The sequence below is a fragment of the Vicia villosa genome, unplaced genomic scaffold (assembly GCF_029867415.1).
Source record: "Vicia villosa cultivar HV-30 ecotype Madison, WI unplaced genomic scaffold, Vvil1.0 ctg.000182F_1_1, whole genome shotgun sequence".
In the NCBI taxonomy this organism is placed as follows: domain Eukaryota; kingdom Viridiplantae; phylum Streptophyta; class Magnoliopsida; order Fabales; family Fabaceae; genus Vicia; species Vicia villosa.
The window spans coordinates 485,311-499,655 of record NW_026705057.1 but is presented as its reverse complement, the minus strand read 5'-3'; the positions used below and the strand labels follow the sequence as shown (position 1 = coordinate 499,655).

The following is a 14,345-nucleotide window of genomic DNA, read 5'->3' as shown; positions in this document are numbered from 1 at the left end:
AAGCTTCACCGCAAAGATCAAGGGGTTGTATGGACTGAAGATTGCCAGAAAGCGTTCGACAGTATCAAAGAGTACCTGTTAGAACCACCAATATTGATTCCTCCAGTTGAAGGAAGACCATTAATCATGTACCTTACTGTGTTAGAAGAATCCATGGGTTGTATGCTTGGACAGCAAGATGAAACCGGTAAGAAGGAGCATGCCATCTATTACTTGAGTAAGAAATTCACAGACTGTGAGTCTCGTTACTCCATGCTCGAAAAAACGTGTTGTGCTTTGGCTTGGGATTCAAAACGTCTCCGCCAATACATGATCAACAATACTACTTGGTTAATCTCCAAAATGGATCCGATCAAGTACGTCTTTGAAAAGCCTGCCTTAACAGGAAGGATTGCCCGGTGGCAAATGCTGTTATCCGAATATGACATTGAATACCGTGCTCAAAAAGCGGTCAAAGGAAGCATTCTCGCCGATCATTTGGCGCATCAACCAATTAATGAATATCAATCTCTCAAGTTTGACTTTCCTGATGAAGATGTCTTGTGCTTGAAGATGAAAGATTGTGACGAGCCGTTACCTGAAGAAGGTCCTGACCCTGGATCAAGATGGGGCCTAATTTTTGATGGAGCAATAAACGCTTTTGGCAATGGAATTGGGGCAATCATCATCACTCCCAAGGGTACTCATATCCCGTTCTCCGCCAGATTGCTATTTGATTGCACCAACAACATCGCAGAATATGAAGCTTGTATCATGGGTCTCGAAGAAGCCATTGACTTAAGGATCAAGATCATCGACATATATGGAGATTCAGCCCTTGTGATCAACCAAATCAAAGACAAGTGGGAAACTTACCACCCTGGCTTGATTCCTTACAGAGATTATGCAAGACGTCTGTTGACTTTCTTCAACAAGGTTGAATTGCATCATATACCTCGAGATCAGAATCGAATGGCAGACGCCTTGGCTACTCTATCTTCCATGTTCAAAGTCAGTCACTGGAATGATGTGCCTAAAGTCAGAATCACACGCCTTGAAAGGCCCGCCTATGTGTTTGCAACCGAAGCAACCATCGATGATAAACCGTGGTTCCACGACATCAAATGCTTCCTTCAAACTCAAGAGTACCCACTTGGGGCATCAAACAAAGATAAGAAAACTCTAAGGAGGCTTTCTGGCAGTTTCTTCCTGAACGGAGATACACTATACAAAAGAAATTTCGACATGGTTTTGCTCAAATGCGTGGATAGACACGAAGCAGACATGTTAATGCATGAAGTGCATGAAGGGTCCTTTGGAACTCATTCAAATGGGCATGCAATGTCCAAGAAAATCTTAAGAGCAGGATACTATTGGTTGACAATGGAATCTGACTGTTACAAACACGTGAAGAGATGTCACAAGTGCCAGATCTATGCAGATAAGATCCATGTGCCACCGACTCTACTCAACGTTCTCTCATCTCCGTGGCCTTTCTCCATGTGGGGTATCGACATGATTGGAATGATCGAACCGAAAGCTTCAAACGGTCATCGTTTCATCTTGGTAGCTATTGATTACTTCACCAAATGGGTCGAAGCAGCATCTTACGCCAATGTTACAAGACAAGTGGTTGTGAGGTTTATCAAGAATAACATCATTTGCCGATATGGTATTCCCAGCAAGATCATTACTGACAATGGTTCAAACTTGAACAACAAGATGATGAAAGAATTATGTGAGGAATTCAAGATTGAGCATCATAACTCTTCTCCTTACAGACCAAAAATGAATGGCGCCGTTGAAGCCGCCAACAAGATCATTAAGAAGATCGTCCAGAAAATGGTCGTCACTTACAAAGACTGGCATGAAATGTTGCCATTTGCTTTACATGGGTACCGTACCTCAGTGTGTACTTCAACAGGGGCAACTCCCTTTTCTCTAGTATACGGCATGGAAGCTGTGCTCCCCGTAGAAGTGGAAATACCATCAATGAGAGTCCTCATGGAGACTAAGTTATCAGAGGCTGAATGGTGTCAAAGCAGATACGATCAGTTGAACTTAATCGAAGAAAAACGTATGACTGCTCTATGTCATGGACAGTTATACCAAGCAAGGATGAAACAAGCTTTCAACAAAAAGGTTCGACCTCGTGAATTTCGAGAAGGCGACCTCGTGCTTAAAAAGATCTTGTCTTTTCAACCAGATTCTAGGGGCAAATGGTCTCCTAATTACGAAGGCCCGTATGTTGTCAAAAGAACATTTTCTGGCGGCGCCATGACTCTTGCAACCATGGATGGTGATGAACTCCCACATCCTGTGAATGCTGATGCAGTCAAGAAATACTTTGTCTAAAAAATACAAAAGAACAGCTCGGTAAGTTGAAAACCCGCAAAGGGCGACTTAGGCAAAAATGAGCGTCTCGGTGGATTGAAAACCCGAAAGGGCGGTCCAGGCAAAAATTAGAGACAATAAACAGAAAAAATTCATCCTGGTAGATTGAAAACCTGAAAGGGCAATCTAGGCAAAAATTAAGGATTTATGACAAAGTAACTGCATCAGTCCGTACTTCGTCACCTGAAGAGTCTGTACTTCATCAAAGGATCTTCAAACAAATCATTGCCAATCTGAAGCGACAAGCACAGTTGGAACTCAAAGTTGTTTAGGGGGAATAGTGGTTATTGCTTTCGATGTAGCCTTTTCCGCATAATTACCATTTCCAACTTTTGTAAATACTCCATGGAATCACGCCTTTAGCTGATTTCCATCCTATTAAATAAATTTGAGCCTTTTGCCCCTTTGTTTGCAATCTCTAATTTCTTTTAGCTTGCAAAATAACGCTTTAATTGTGTTATTCATTCTTGAAAGAAAAAAAAAGATAAAAAAAGTTTTAAATGAATTTACTTTCCTTTTTCAAAATAAAAGCGAAACTTTCCTTTGAGTTGTGAACAACAGAAGGAACATCAACAGCTATCTCCATAGGATGAATCAAAGATTATGATAGGAAAAGCTCTTCTATCCCCAGTGAAGAAGGTCTTTTATCCCCAGTGACGAAGATTTTCCATCCCCAGTGACGAAGATTTTCCATCTCCAGTGAAGAGGTTCTTCCATCTCAATAAGAAAAGATGCTTATCATCCCCAGAGAAGATTAAAGCACGCAACAACATTCATCACTTGTGTTATCTACACCGCGCTGAAGAACATTTGCCAAGTATCTGGTTGTATTGCGACGTCGGTCCCTCTCCGGTATACTTCATTATCTGTCAGTATTGTTAGCATGCAAGCGACATTCATGACATTCATCATTCATACATATTTGCATCATTTATGCATTCTTGCATTTTTCAAATGTTTGTTTTAAAATCACTTGTTTAGGGTATATCTACCCCCAGAAAAAAAAAAAGAACAGAAAAAAAAAAAAAAACAAGTACGGGCGTGTCATCTCTCCAGTAGGTTGTCACCCATAAGCAGAAAGAACATCTTCTTTCTCCAGTTCCCCACTGAGATCATTCCTCGTGGAAGAAGGTTGCTTTAGTTTCTCCTCTCAAAAACAAAGGAGAAAATCCCCATTTGAGTTCATTCCTCATGGGTACAAAGTCTTGTTGACTGTTTCTTTCCAATTCATTCTTGGTTAGAACCCTGTCTTTACCAAAGATTCAAGTTCCGATTCCTCAAATAGAATCGTGAAAAACAGACAATAAGCAATAGCCTCATCATCCGAGCAGCTTATGTCTCTTCCAAAAGACTTTTCCTCTCAAGGAAATCAATCATGAAGACCATTTGACAATCAGGGCCTTATTACTGTTCACAAGGCTGAATAACCAGTAATTTCCCTAGCAAAGTCTCCAGAATCATTTTATCACTCGGCTGATAATTGATCATGTCTTCAGAACCACTATCACGAGGCTGGTAGTCGGTAACCTTTTTGTTCTGGTTATATTATTAAACATGTCTATCACCATGCTGATAGTCGGTAATATTAACCGAACCTTTGAAACTCTTTTACCTTGTCAAGTCTATCACCATGCTGATAGTCGGTAATACAGTTTCATACCTTTCACCTTCGCGTTATTAACAAGTCTATCTCGGTGCAGATAGTCGGTAATGTCGATAGGTAAGCTTTTCTTACAAAGCTATCATTCCCCGGTGAAGCATACACTTACTTTCCCGAAAAGACAAAACGGATTCTCTTCCTAAAACGGATTGAGATATCCTTCCCAATCTCTTTTCCCCAGTGGAGTCAGTTCTTGATATCCCCTCGGTAAAGATATCCTTGCATCATTCGCAATTTTGGTATCTTAGGTCCAAAATTTGCGTCTTCTGATATTTAAGTCTCTTCCACCCTATCAAAATAAAGATTTTCAATCTTCATGTCTCAGGTTGAAGAAACTTAAATAGGGGCATCTGTCATACCCCAATTTTTTACCTAAGATACCACCTCATATCATCTGCATATACATCATTTGCATCTCTAACAAATTGCATAGCTTGTGTTTGCTACTTGTGACTCAGCAGGGTTTAATCAAGAAATCACTCATCAGTACAAGTAACAACCAATTAGGGTTTTGTTCTCCCTCCATCTCAAAAGAATTATCTTCATCAACAATCAACATTTGGTCCTCAGAGATTCACTTCACAAGCTCAACAGCTTTGAATCGACTGAATTAGGGTTTTGACTGAAGATAGCATACTCCTGACTTTTGCTCAGGATGTGACCCAATGACTTGGGACATGATATCAAGACCTCAAGTGCATTATCTTGATCTAATTTATTGGCTCAAGATACCTCCTACACAAAGATTGATCAGACAAATCCTCAGATCAGGGTTTTGAACTATCAGGGACTGAAATCAGGGATCACATTTGGGAAACCCTAAAAATCCCCAGGAAGTTAATCAAAAGTTTCAATCATCTTCAAATAATCCCTATGACAACATCCAATGGAAATTACATCTCAATTCAAGACCTACAGTCATCAATTTCATCTGGTCGACAATTAGGGTTTTTGACCTAATTCATCTGAACAACTGACTTTTTTATCAGGACATGATGTCACAACTCAAAATATGATTCAATATCCTCTAATGCCTCAATATGATCCATTCATACCATTCATTTGGTAAGGATAGCTTGGTTCATGAGAAATCTCCAGAAACGCGATTCGTCTGAAAAAAGTCAACTGTACAAGAACACCTTTGACTTTTGGGAATTTTGGTCAACCATGACTTTTGAAGTTGAAAATCATCAATATATGATATATGAAGTCATTTGATCAAGAAAAATCAAGAAAATCAATCAAGGATCAAAAAGTCAAAAGTTTGACTTTCCATACTTAGAAAATTTTCTAAGTGTTTTGCATGGTTTTTTCCAAACTTTGGAAGGGAATTTCTCAAAATTTCACCTACAAACTGAAAAAAACTTCCAACATGAAAGTTGTAGATTTTGATCCAATGAACAACTTTGACACATATAATTTTTTTCCATAAGATCAACCATTTAAGAGATATGGTGCTTCAAAGTTGGCATCTTTGGAAAATTTCACTTAAAACTTCATTTTCTTCAAAGTTCATGGATCTTTTTCACCCATTTCCTTAAAGGTCTTGAAGAAACTTCCAACTAGGGTTTTGAAGTGTGTAACATGAGCTTTCCAAAATGTCCAAGAGCATGAAAAAATATGGAGTGTAGCCATGGTTTTGAATTTTGACATTAGTGATCATTTTCACTTGAATTTTCACCATTTTTCACTAAGTTTCAAGACTACATGACCTATAATCCAAGTAATGATGCATAGAAGCAATAATTGAATGATATTTTCTGATTTGAAGATCAGAATGGAAGAGGATAGGAAGCTTGGAATTTAACCATGGTTTAGTAACTTTAACCATATGCATTTAATGTAAAAGATTCCTTTCTATCCCTTAAGCCAAATCATCAAACTTTGAAGCAAGTTGCAAAGCTCTGAATTCAGAATCCATGGCCTATAAATAGAGATCATTTCCACTCTTCAAATGACACCAAAACCTCACAATTATAGGTTTTCTCTCTTCTTTCTTGAATTGCAAGTTTCATAGTTTTCAAAGAGGTAGAAAACTCAACCTCCAAACCCTTTGAGTTATGGCCAAAGTGATGGTTCTAACATCTCATAAACATCATTTGGGATGTGTTTGAATCATTCACACACCCCAAAAACACATAAAAATCAGAATCACTCTTCAACCTCCATGTTTGCATATAATGAACCTTATCATGCCAATTTCCATTCCAGATCATTTCTGTCCAAATTAACACTTCCAACACCTTATATACATCACATATGAACTATCCCAACACCCATCATCAATCAAAAACTTCAGAATCATCAAGTTCGATTCACTCTTGAAGCATCTGCAGATCGGGTACCATGGTCATGCTCAGATGAATCCAGGTGGTTCCAAGCATCCAGACACCTTCCATAATCATCATTGAAGCTATCCAGATCGATACAAAGCATCTGTAACACCTCTATTGAAGAATCAAATCTCCAGTTTTGCCGTTTTTGAAGGTAAGCTTCATGAACTTCAAACTCTATTCTCCATGCATCATAAATGAAATATGAACATACCATCTTGTTTCTGCACCTATGAGGATCATTAACCCTCAATCAATTGCATCATAACTTGCACATACACGATTTCACAATGATTTGTCATATTAGGGTTCTTCGTGTTCATCAGAAAATTAACCATCTTAGAGCAAAAATAAATGAAATTAAATGGCACCATCATGTTCCTGGTGAAAAATCGAGCAAGATAGGCTATTCACTTGATCAAAACAACACAGTTTTAGAGATTTTCAAATTTCAGTTGGGATTGTGTTCTTGGCGCGTTTTTTTGGTTCAGAAATTTCAAATATCAATTTCAAAATATAATTAAATGGAAGTGTATGTATTACAAGCCACAAGCGTGGCTCAGTTGGCAAGCGTTTTGGTTGGTGAGAGAGAGGGCGTGAGTTCAAACCCTGGCAGGACCAAACCATTTTTTTTACAACTATTTTCTTTCATTTTTTAACAAACTTCATCTAATTAATTAACCATTCAAATCAACTTATTTTTTCTTCATTTTTTACACACCTTTTATTTAATATACATATTTTAACAATATCAAAAAAAATCACAAAAAAAGATTTATTTAATATGCTTTTAATTAGGTTTAAAATGATACATTTTTAAGTGTTTCTAAATACTTTAAATATTGTTTTTCATTTAATTTTTAACCTAATCACTTGTAAATATTTTTTGTGATCAAACCCTAATCATTTAGGTCTTAATTGAGTATTAAAACTTGTTTTAACTTAATTAAGTTGTTTTCTTTCAAATTCAAATCGTTTTAAGACGAGCGATCGCGATTCTTTTTCAAAACGATAAACCATTTCTTTTTAATTTTCAAAAGAAACCGTTGATTAAATCTTTTTGATTGATCAATTGATTTTCAAAACGAAGTGGGGCCTCTCGAATATTAGAGAGTGTAAGTCCCATTTCTTTTCTTTTTGTACAGTTTTCAAAACAATAAAACTTCTTCAAAACAAAATCTTTTCAAAACAATTTTCAAATCATTTTCAAAACAACAAAACTTCAAAGAAAACAAAACTTTTCAAATATACCATGGGCCTCCATGTAGGTATAAGTCCCAAGCCCCTTTTGTACATACACATTCCTGTACATGAAATTAGGTATTTCATTGTACACACACCTTTGTACATATCTCGATCAATTAAAACTCCAAAAAAATACAAAAAAACAAAAATGAAGGTTTCTTTAAATCTTCCCAAAAATACCATGGGCCTCCATGTAGGTATAAGTCCCAAGCCCTTTTGTGAATACCTGTTTACATAGCTTTGAATAAATTCAAGTGGACCTCTCCTCGAGTATAAGTCCCGAGCCCCCGTGTATACAAATGGATCATGCTTACAGGTATATTTCCTTCATAAACTTCATTATATACACACACTTTGTCATATATATAATTGTTCATACCTGTTCATGTTTGTTCATACTTGTTCATGTTTGTTCATATGTGTGATATGTGTGCTTGTTCAACTTAGTACAACACTAGGTTCCCCATAGCCTCCTATTGGGCTTCGTGCAAAGAATCTCCCTAGTTTAGGTTAGGACATAGAGTATGGTTTCCCGGTGAAATCGCTCTAAGAGCTCAAACCAACTATACCATGCCTCCCCTTGGGCTTTGTACAAACGAGTGACCCTCCCATAGCCTCCTCTTGGGCTTACAATGCAAGGACCCTGGATTGTCCCTCCCATAGCCTCCTCTTGGGCTTACAATGCAAGGACCCTCGGATAGCCTCCTCTTGGGCTTCGTACAAGGACCCACGGGCTTCTTATAAGCATCCCCAATATCCAAATCAAAACACCCTAGGAGATTAGACATTTTTCATCTCTATGATAGGAGTATCTCTTATATATCATCACAAACAATCAATCAATCAAACTTTTTTGCCACAAGGCTGGCTAATCAATCAAACTTTCTTGCCACAAGGCTGGCTAATCAATCAAACCGTTTTGCCACCGTACTGGCTGATTAATCAAAGTTTTTGTCACAAGGCTGACTTCATTGAAACTTTTGCCACGAGGCTGGCTGATTAATCAAAACTTTTTGTCACAAGGCTGACTTCATTGAAAGTTTTTGCCACAAGGCTGGTTAAACAAACAAAAACATCTTTCTCATTCTAAGCACCCTAAGTGGCATGGCCCCGGGCTTATAATGAAAAGATTTTCAAACAAAAATCAAACAGATGTATGTGATGATATAGATTAGATACATCGAACATTGAGATGACATTTGTCTCTTATCCTTTGCTTCCACTAGCATAAGTGGGAACTACGATTGCTCTGACTTTCTCAACATCCCTTTGAGAATACGTAGGCACAAGGTCGTATCCTTGGCGAGCAAAACTTCTCTCTCAAACCATTCAAACCTTAGCACCCGTAGACCCCGAGCTACAGATGCTCTGATTCCCTCTAAGGGATATGTATGCAGAGGATCGCGATGATCTTTGCGAGCATAATCAAACAAACACCTTAGGTCCCACCTATTTCACAACAGAACCTCCACCGTAACATGGAATGAAAAAACAATAAAGAATCCTATAGAGTACTATAGATACGTTGGGTGCTAATACCTTCCCTTCGTATAACCAACCCTCTTACCCAAGATCTCTCCCCCACTTTTTAGGTTATTGCAGCTTTTTTCCTTTTCCTCCTTTGAAAATAATAAAAAGTTTGGTCGAAACAAAGAAAAATCATTTTTTATGAGCACTCGAGCCCAAAGAAGGCATCAGGTGTCTCATCCCACAAAAAAGAGGAACAAAACGATTTTTCGCCCGCGACAGTTTCCAAGGAGAGAAAAGTATCCTAAGAGTCATGAAGGGTTCGAAGGAAGTCTTGAGAGGCGTGAAGAAACAAGGCTTGTATACCCTTGAGGCTGAAGTTGTAAGTGGTTCGACAAATGTTGCATCCACGAAACCGTTGTCGAAGGCAGAAATCTGGCACATGAGATTGGGCCATGTCAGTGAAAGGGGTCTGATCGAATTAGGGAAACAAAATCTGCTTGGTGGAGACAAATTCGAAAAGCTGAAGTTTTGTGAACCCTGTGTTTTGGGAAAATCTTGCAGAGTGAAGTTCAACAAAGGCAAACAAAGAACACATGGATCCCTTGACTACATCCATGCTGATCTTTGGGAGCCTGCAAGGTGTGCATCACATTCTGGGGCAAGGTATTTCCTATCCATAGTATATGATTATTCCAGGAAATTATGGGTATTCATCCAGAAGACTAAGGATGAAACTTTTGAGAATTTCAAAAGTTGGAAGACTCTGGTTGAAAATCAGACTGGCAGAAAGGTCAAGAGGTTGAGAACCGACAATGGCCTTGAATTTTGCAATGAGGCATTCGACAGTTTTTGTGTTGCCTCTGGTATTGCAAGACACAGAACTACTGCAGGTACTCCACAACAAAATGGTTTGGCTGAAAGGTTTAATTAAACTATTTTGGAGAGAGTCAGATGTATGTTGACTAGTGCAGGGTTAAAGAAGGTGTTCTGGGCTGAGGCTGTTTCGACAGCAACATATCTGATAAACAGATGTCCTTCGACAGCGTTAGATATGAAGACACCTGAAGAAGTTTGGTCGGGACATCCACTAGATCTCGACAAATTGAGAGTATTTGGCTGCGTAGCCTATGCTCACATTAGGCAAGACAAGGTCGAACCTAGAGCTCTGAAATGCATGTTCATGGGATACCCTGAAGGAGTCAAAGCTTATAGGCTATGGTGCCTAGAGCCAGGTCACAGGAGGTGTATCACCAGTCGAGATGTAGTTTTCAATGAAGCTGAAATGGCTTTTAAGAAAAATGATGATGTTGGTCGAAGTACAGAAACATCTGACGAAGAGCTGGAACAGGTAGAGATTCCTGTTGAGGTGGAGCATGTTGATGCTGAATTGCATATCCCTGATGAAGTCGAAGAAGAAGCAGAAGATGCTGAGGAAGCTGAGGAAACTGGCGATGACTACCTATTGTCGAGAGATAGGTCGAGAAGAGTCATCAAGGAACCTCAGAGACTTGGGTATGCAGATCTTATAGCTTATGCCGTAATCTCTGCAACTGAGGTTCTAGACGAAGAACCTAGAGACTACAAGGAAGTTATGAGGAGTCGAAATAATACTGAATGGCTGAAGGCCATGGATGATGAGATGAAATCTCTTCATGATAATGATACTTGGGAACTGATCAAGAAACCTGTTGGGGCAAGGTTAGTCAGCTGTAAATGGATTTTCAAAGTTAAGGAAGGAATCGAAGGAGTGACGTCGAAAAGATACAAGGCAAGGTTAGTTGCAAGGGGTTTCACTCAGAAAGAAGGTGTTGACTTCAATGATGTGTTCTCTCCTGTTGTGAAGCATAGGTCCTGATAACGCGATTTTATATCGTATATTTAGCTTAAAATCCATAGATATTTATAGCATTTTCCGTTTATTATGTTAATTTATTATGATATTACGCATGTATTTGCTTTGTTTCAGGTTTTACACTCTTATTATGCTGAATTGTGAAAAAGAGAAGAAATGGAGCCAAAACGACCCTTTTCTATGCCTAAAAGACGTAAATTGGGTGCTGAAGTAAAAAAGGGAGTGCAATTAAGGGCCAAGTGTGCTGAAAGAGACCCGAAGACCCAATGAAGCAATCCAGCCCACGAAGGAAAGCAGCCCAAGCCACACAAGTAAGCAGAGACGCACGTCTCTGCCACCTCAGCAAAAGGGAGACGCACGTCTCCACCTCCCTAAATTCTCTCCACTTGAGACGCACGTCTCAAGTCTTCCTGAAGAATAGGAGACGCACGTCTCCACGTCCAAAGTCTGCAGAATCTCCTCTTTTCACGCAAAGCAACTGCAAAGCTTCCCCTATAAATAGAAGCAGTCACTTCAGTCCAAAGAGTCCGATTTCCTGCCAACGAAGTGCTGCCGAAATTGTACCGCGAACTGCTTTTCCTTATTCTGTTTCATTCAACCGTTTATTTTCTCACAACGATTTCTACATTGGAAATTGTTGTGAACTTTTCGTAGATCTAGCCTTACGTTAGATTTATTGTTTTATTTCATTGTTTTTATTTTCTGCCATTTAAATTCCGAAGAACGATCCAGCCAACCTGTGGTGGAAGTTCGAGTACTTCAAGATTCAATTCAATTCAGATTTATTTAATTCAGGTTTTTATTCACCGCCTTTATTTATATTATTATTGCATGATATATTATATGCCATTTAATATGCCTATTATTATGAACCGAACCGATTTATGCATGTTTAATCGTATTAATATGTCTGGCTAAATTACTAAAGGTGTCGGTATGTAAAGTAAGTTAACCATAGGGATCCGAAATAAATTGGCTTAAATTATGTTTTATTAATTATCACTTATTTTTGGTTTATATGTCTAGTTTAATTAGTAAGTCTTAAAACCAATAGAGCGAAAGTTTGAGGGGTTAGGACGGTCAAAGGTTAAAATCAATAGAGCGAAAGTTTAAGGTCTTTAACCAGATAGTAGACATAAGACATTAGTTTTAAGGATGGCGAAAGCGTATTAAAACTAATTGGAACTTATTTATTTTCAAAAATTGTTTTTACACTCGAGCGGGATGGCGAAAGCGTACGTTAGGGTTATTAGCTTGCTCCGAGTCAACAGAGCGAAAGTTTGAGATTAGGAGATTTAAATAGATAACAACCTCGTAAAATAGGCATTTTATTAATTACATTGCTTCCAAAAAGCTCTTCTAAAATCTAATGGGATGGCGAAAGCGTACATTAGGATTAGGATAGTAGTCTAAATCAACAGAGCGAAAGTTTGAGACGAGGATTTTTAATCAATTGGAATTAGTAAAGATTTTTAATTTAATTATGCAAAAGCCAATGGACCTTCGGATTACCTTTAGTTAAACGAAATACATACTGATACCTGTCTTTTATTATTATTCTTTATTTTCTCACAATCACTTTCCCTTAGGAACAATCGAAATTTTAGTACTCCTAGCTTTACATAGTAACCTTAGATAACGGTAGATCGATTCATAGTCCCTGTGGATTCGATATCTTTTAAAACTACACGACACGACTGTGCACTTGCAGTTATCAGATTTATAGACACGCAAAGTCGCGATCAAGTTTTTGGCGCCGTTGCCGGGGACTATTTAAGTCGATATCGTAACTCACTGTTACACCGTAGAGACTAGGACAATTCTTCCCTTTCTTTTTGAACGATTGTATGCCAAATACTCGTTCACAAGGAGGAGATTTAATACAACGAATTAACGAGATCGAACGTTTCATTAACGTCAAACGACGAGCTCGCAATCTTCCCGAAGTAGCAGAAATTCCGATTAATCAGGAATTGATTTTTACTGATCAAATCAATCAAATCACCCCGAAGTTAGAGATGGCTGCTATTCGTCCTCTTAGAGACTATGCCGCTCCTTCGCGCGCTGAACCGCATTCAAGTATCGCACCACCTGCGATTGAGGCGAACAATTTCGAACTGAAACCTTCACTGGTCCAAGCTGTTCAACAGAATCAATTCTCTGGAAGCCCTGTAGACGACCCCAATCTCCATTTATCCGTGTTCGTGCAATACGCCGACACTATCAAAGCCAACAACGTTAGTTCCGAAGCTATTCGATTACGCCTTTTCCCTTTCTCCTTGAGAGATAGAGCGAGAGCGTGGCTACAATCCTTGCCTTCCAATTCCATAACTACGTGGGACGAATTGAAGAGAGTATTCTTAGCGAGATACTTTCCGCCTAGCAAAACTGCTATGCTCAGAGGTCAAATCAACGGATTTACCCAGAAAGATAACGAATCGCTCTTCGAAGCTTGGGAACGTTACAAAGACATGCTTAGAATATGCCCTCATCATGGACTCGAACCATGGCTGATCATCCATACTTTCTATGGTGGTCTCTTATATAACACTAAAATGACTATAGATGCCGCTGCTGGCGGAGCATTAATGGACAAACCCCATGATGAAGCATACAAACTCATAGAGAACATGGGACAAAACCATTACCAATGGGTTGGAGAACGAGCCGCTCTAGAGAAAGCCCAAACCAAAGGAGGAATGTACGAAATAAGTGGTATAGACCGCGTTAACGCTAAAGTAGACGCTTTAACTCAAAAGATCGAGAATTTAACCATCACTCCTTCAGCCACCGCTGCCGCTGTAGCACTTAACTGCGAGATTTGTGGATTGACTGGGCATGTAGTTGCTGAATGCCAACTCTTGACTGGAGTCCCATCTGATCAAGTAAATTACGCTCAAGGAAACCCTTATTCTAACACGTACAACCCTGGATGGAAAAACCACCCGAACTTTTCTTATAAGAACAACAATGCGTTGTACGCGCCTGGACAAGCACCTGCTGTACCACCTGGCTACCAAAAAGCGCCTGTAGCTGCTCAAAACACCCCTAGGAAGTCGAACCTAGAAATCATGATGGAGAACTTCATAGCTTCCCAACAACAAACTAATAAAGACTTCCTGAATCAAAACATCCACAATAGCGAGCAACTAAAACAACTATCGAACAAAGTAGATGCTTTAGCTACGCATAACAAAATGTTAGAAACTCAAATCTCACAAGTAGCTCAACAACAAGCACCTACTGCTGCCCTCGCTGGCACGTTTCCTGCTCAACCTCAACCCAATCCTAAAGGACATGCGAACGCGATAACACTACGAAGTGGAACTAATTACGATGGACCCATAGATCCTAGAACTCAAAACGTACCCATGTCACAACAAGAGCCAAAGGAAACCCAAAAGAAAACAAC

General features: G+C 39.0%; 1 non-coding gene across 1 annotated transcript; it reads right to left on the bottom strand.

The window, feature by feature from the left end:
- Positions 1–13,326: 13,326 nt before the first annotated feature.
- On the bottom strand, positions 13,327–13,433 carry LOC131625090 (small nucleolar RNA R71). The gene has a single exon (XR_009290731.1). It is a non-coding gene; the product is annotated as a small nucleolar RNA R71 (small nucleolar RNA).
- Between the last annotated feature and the right edge of the window lie 912 nt (positions 13,434–14,345).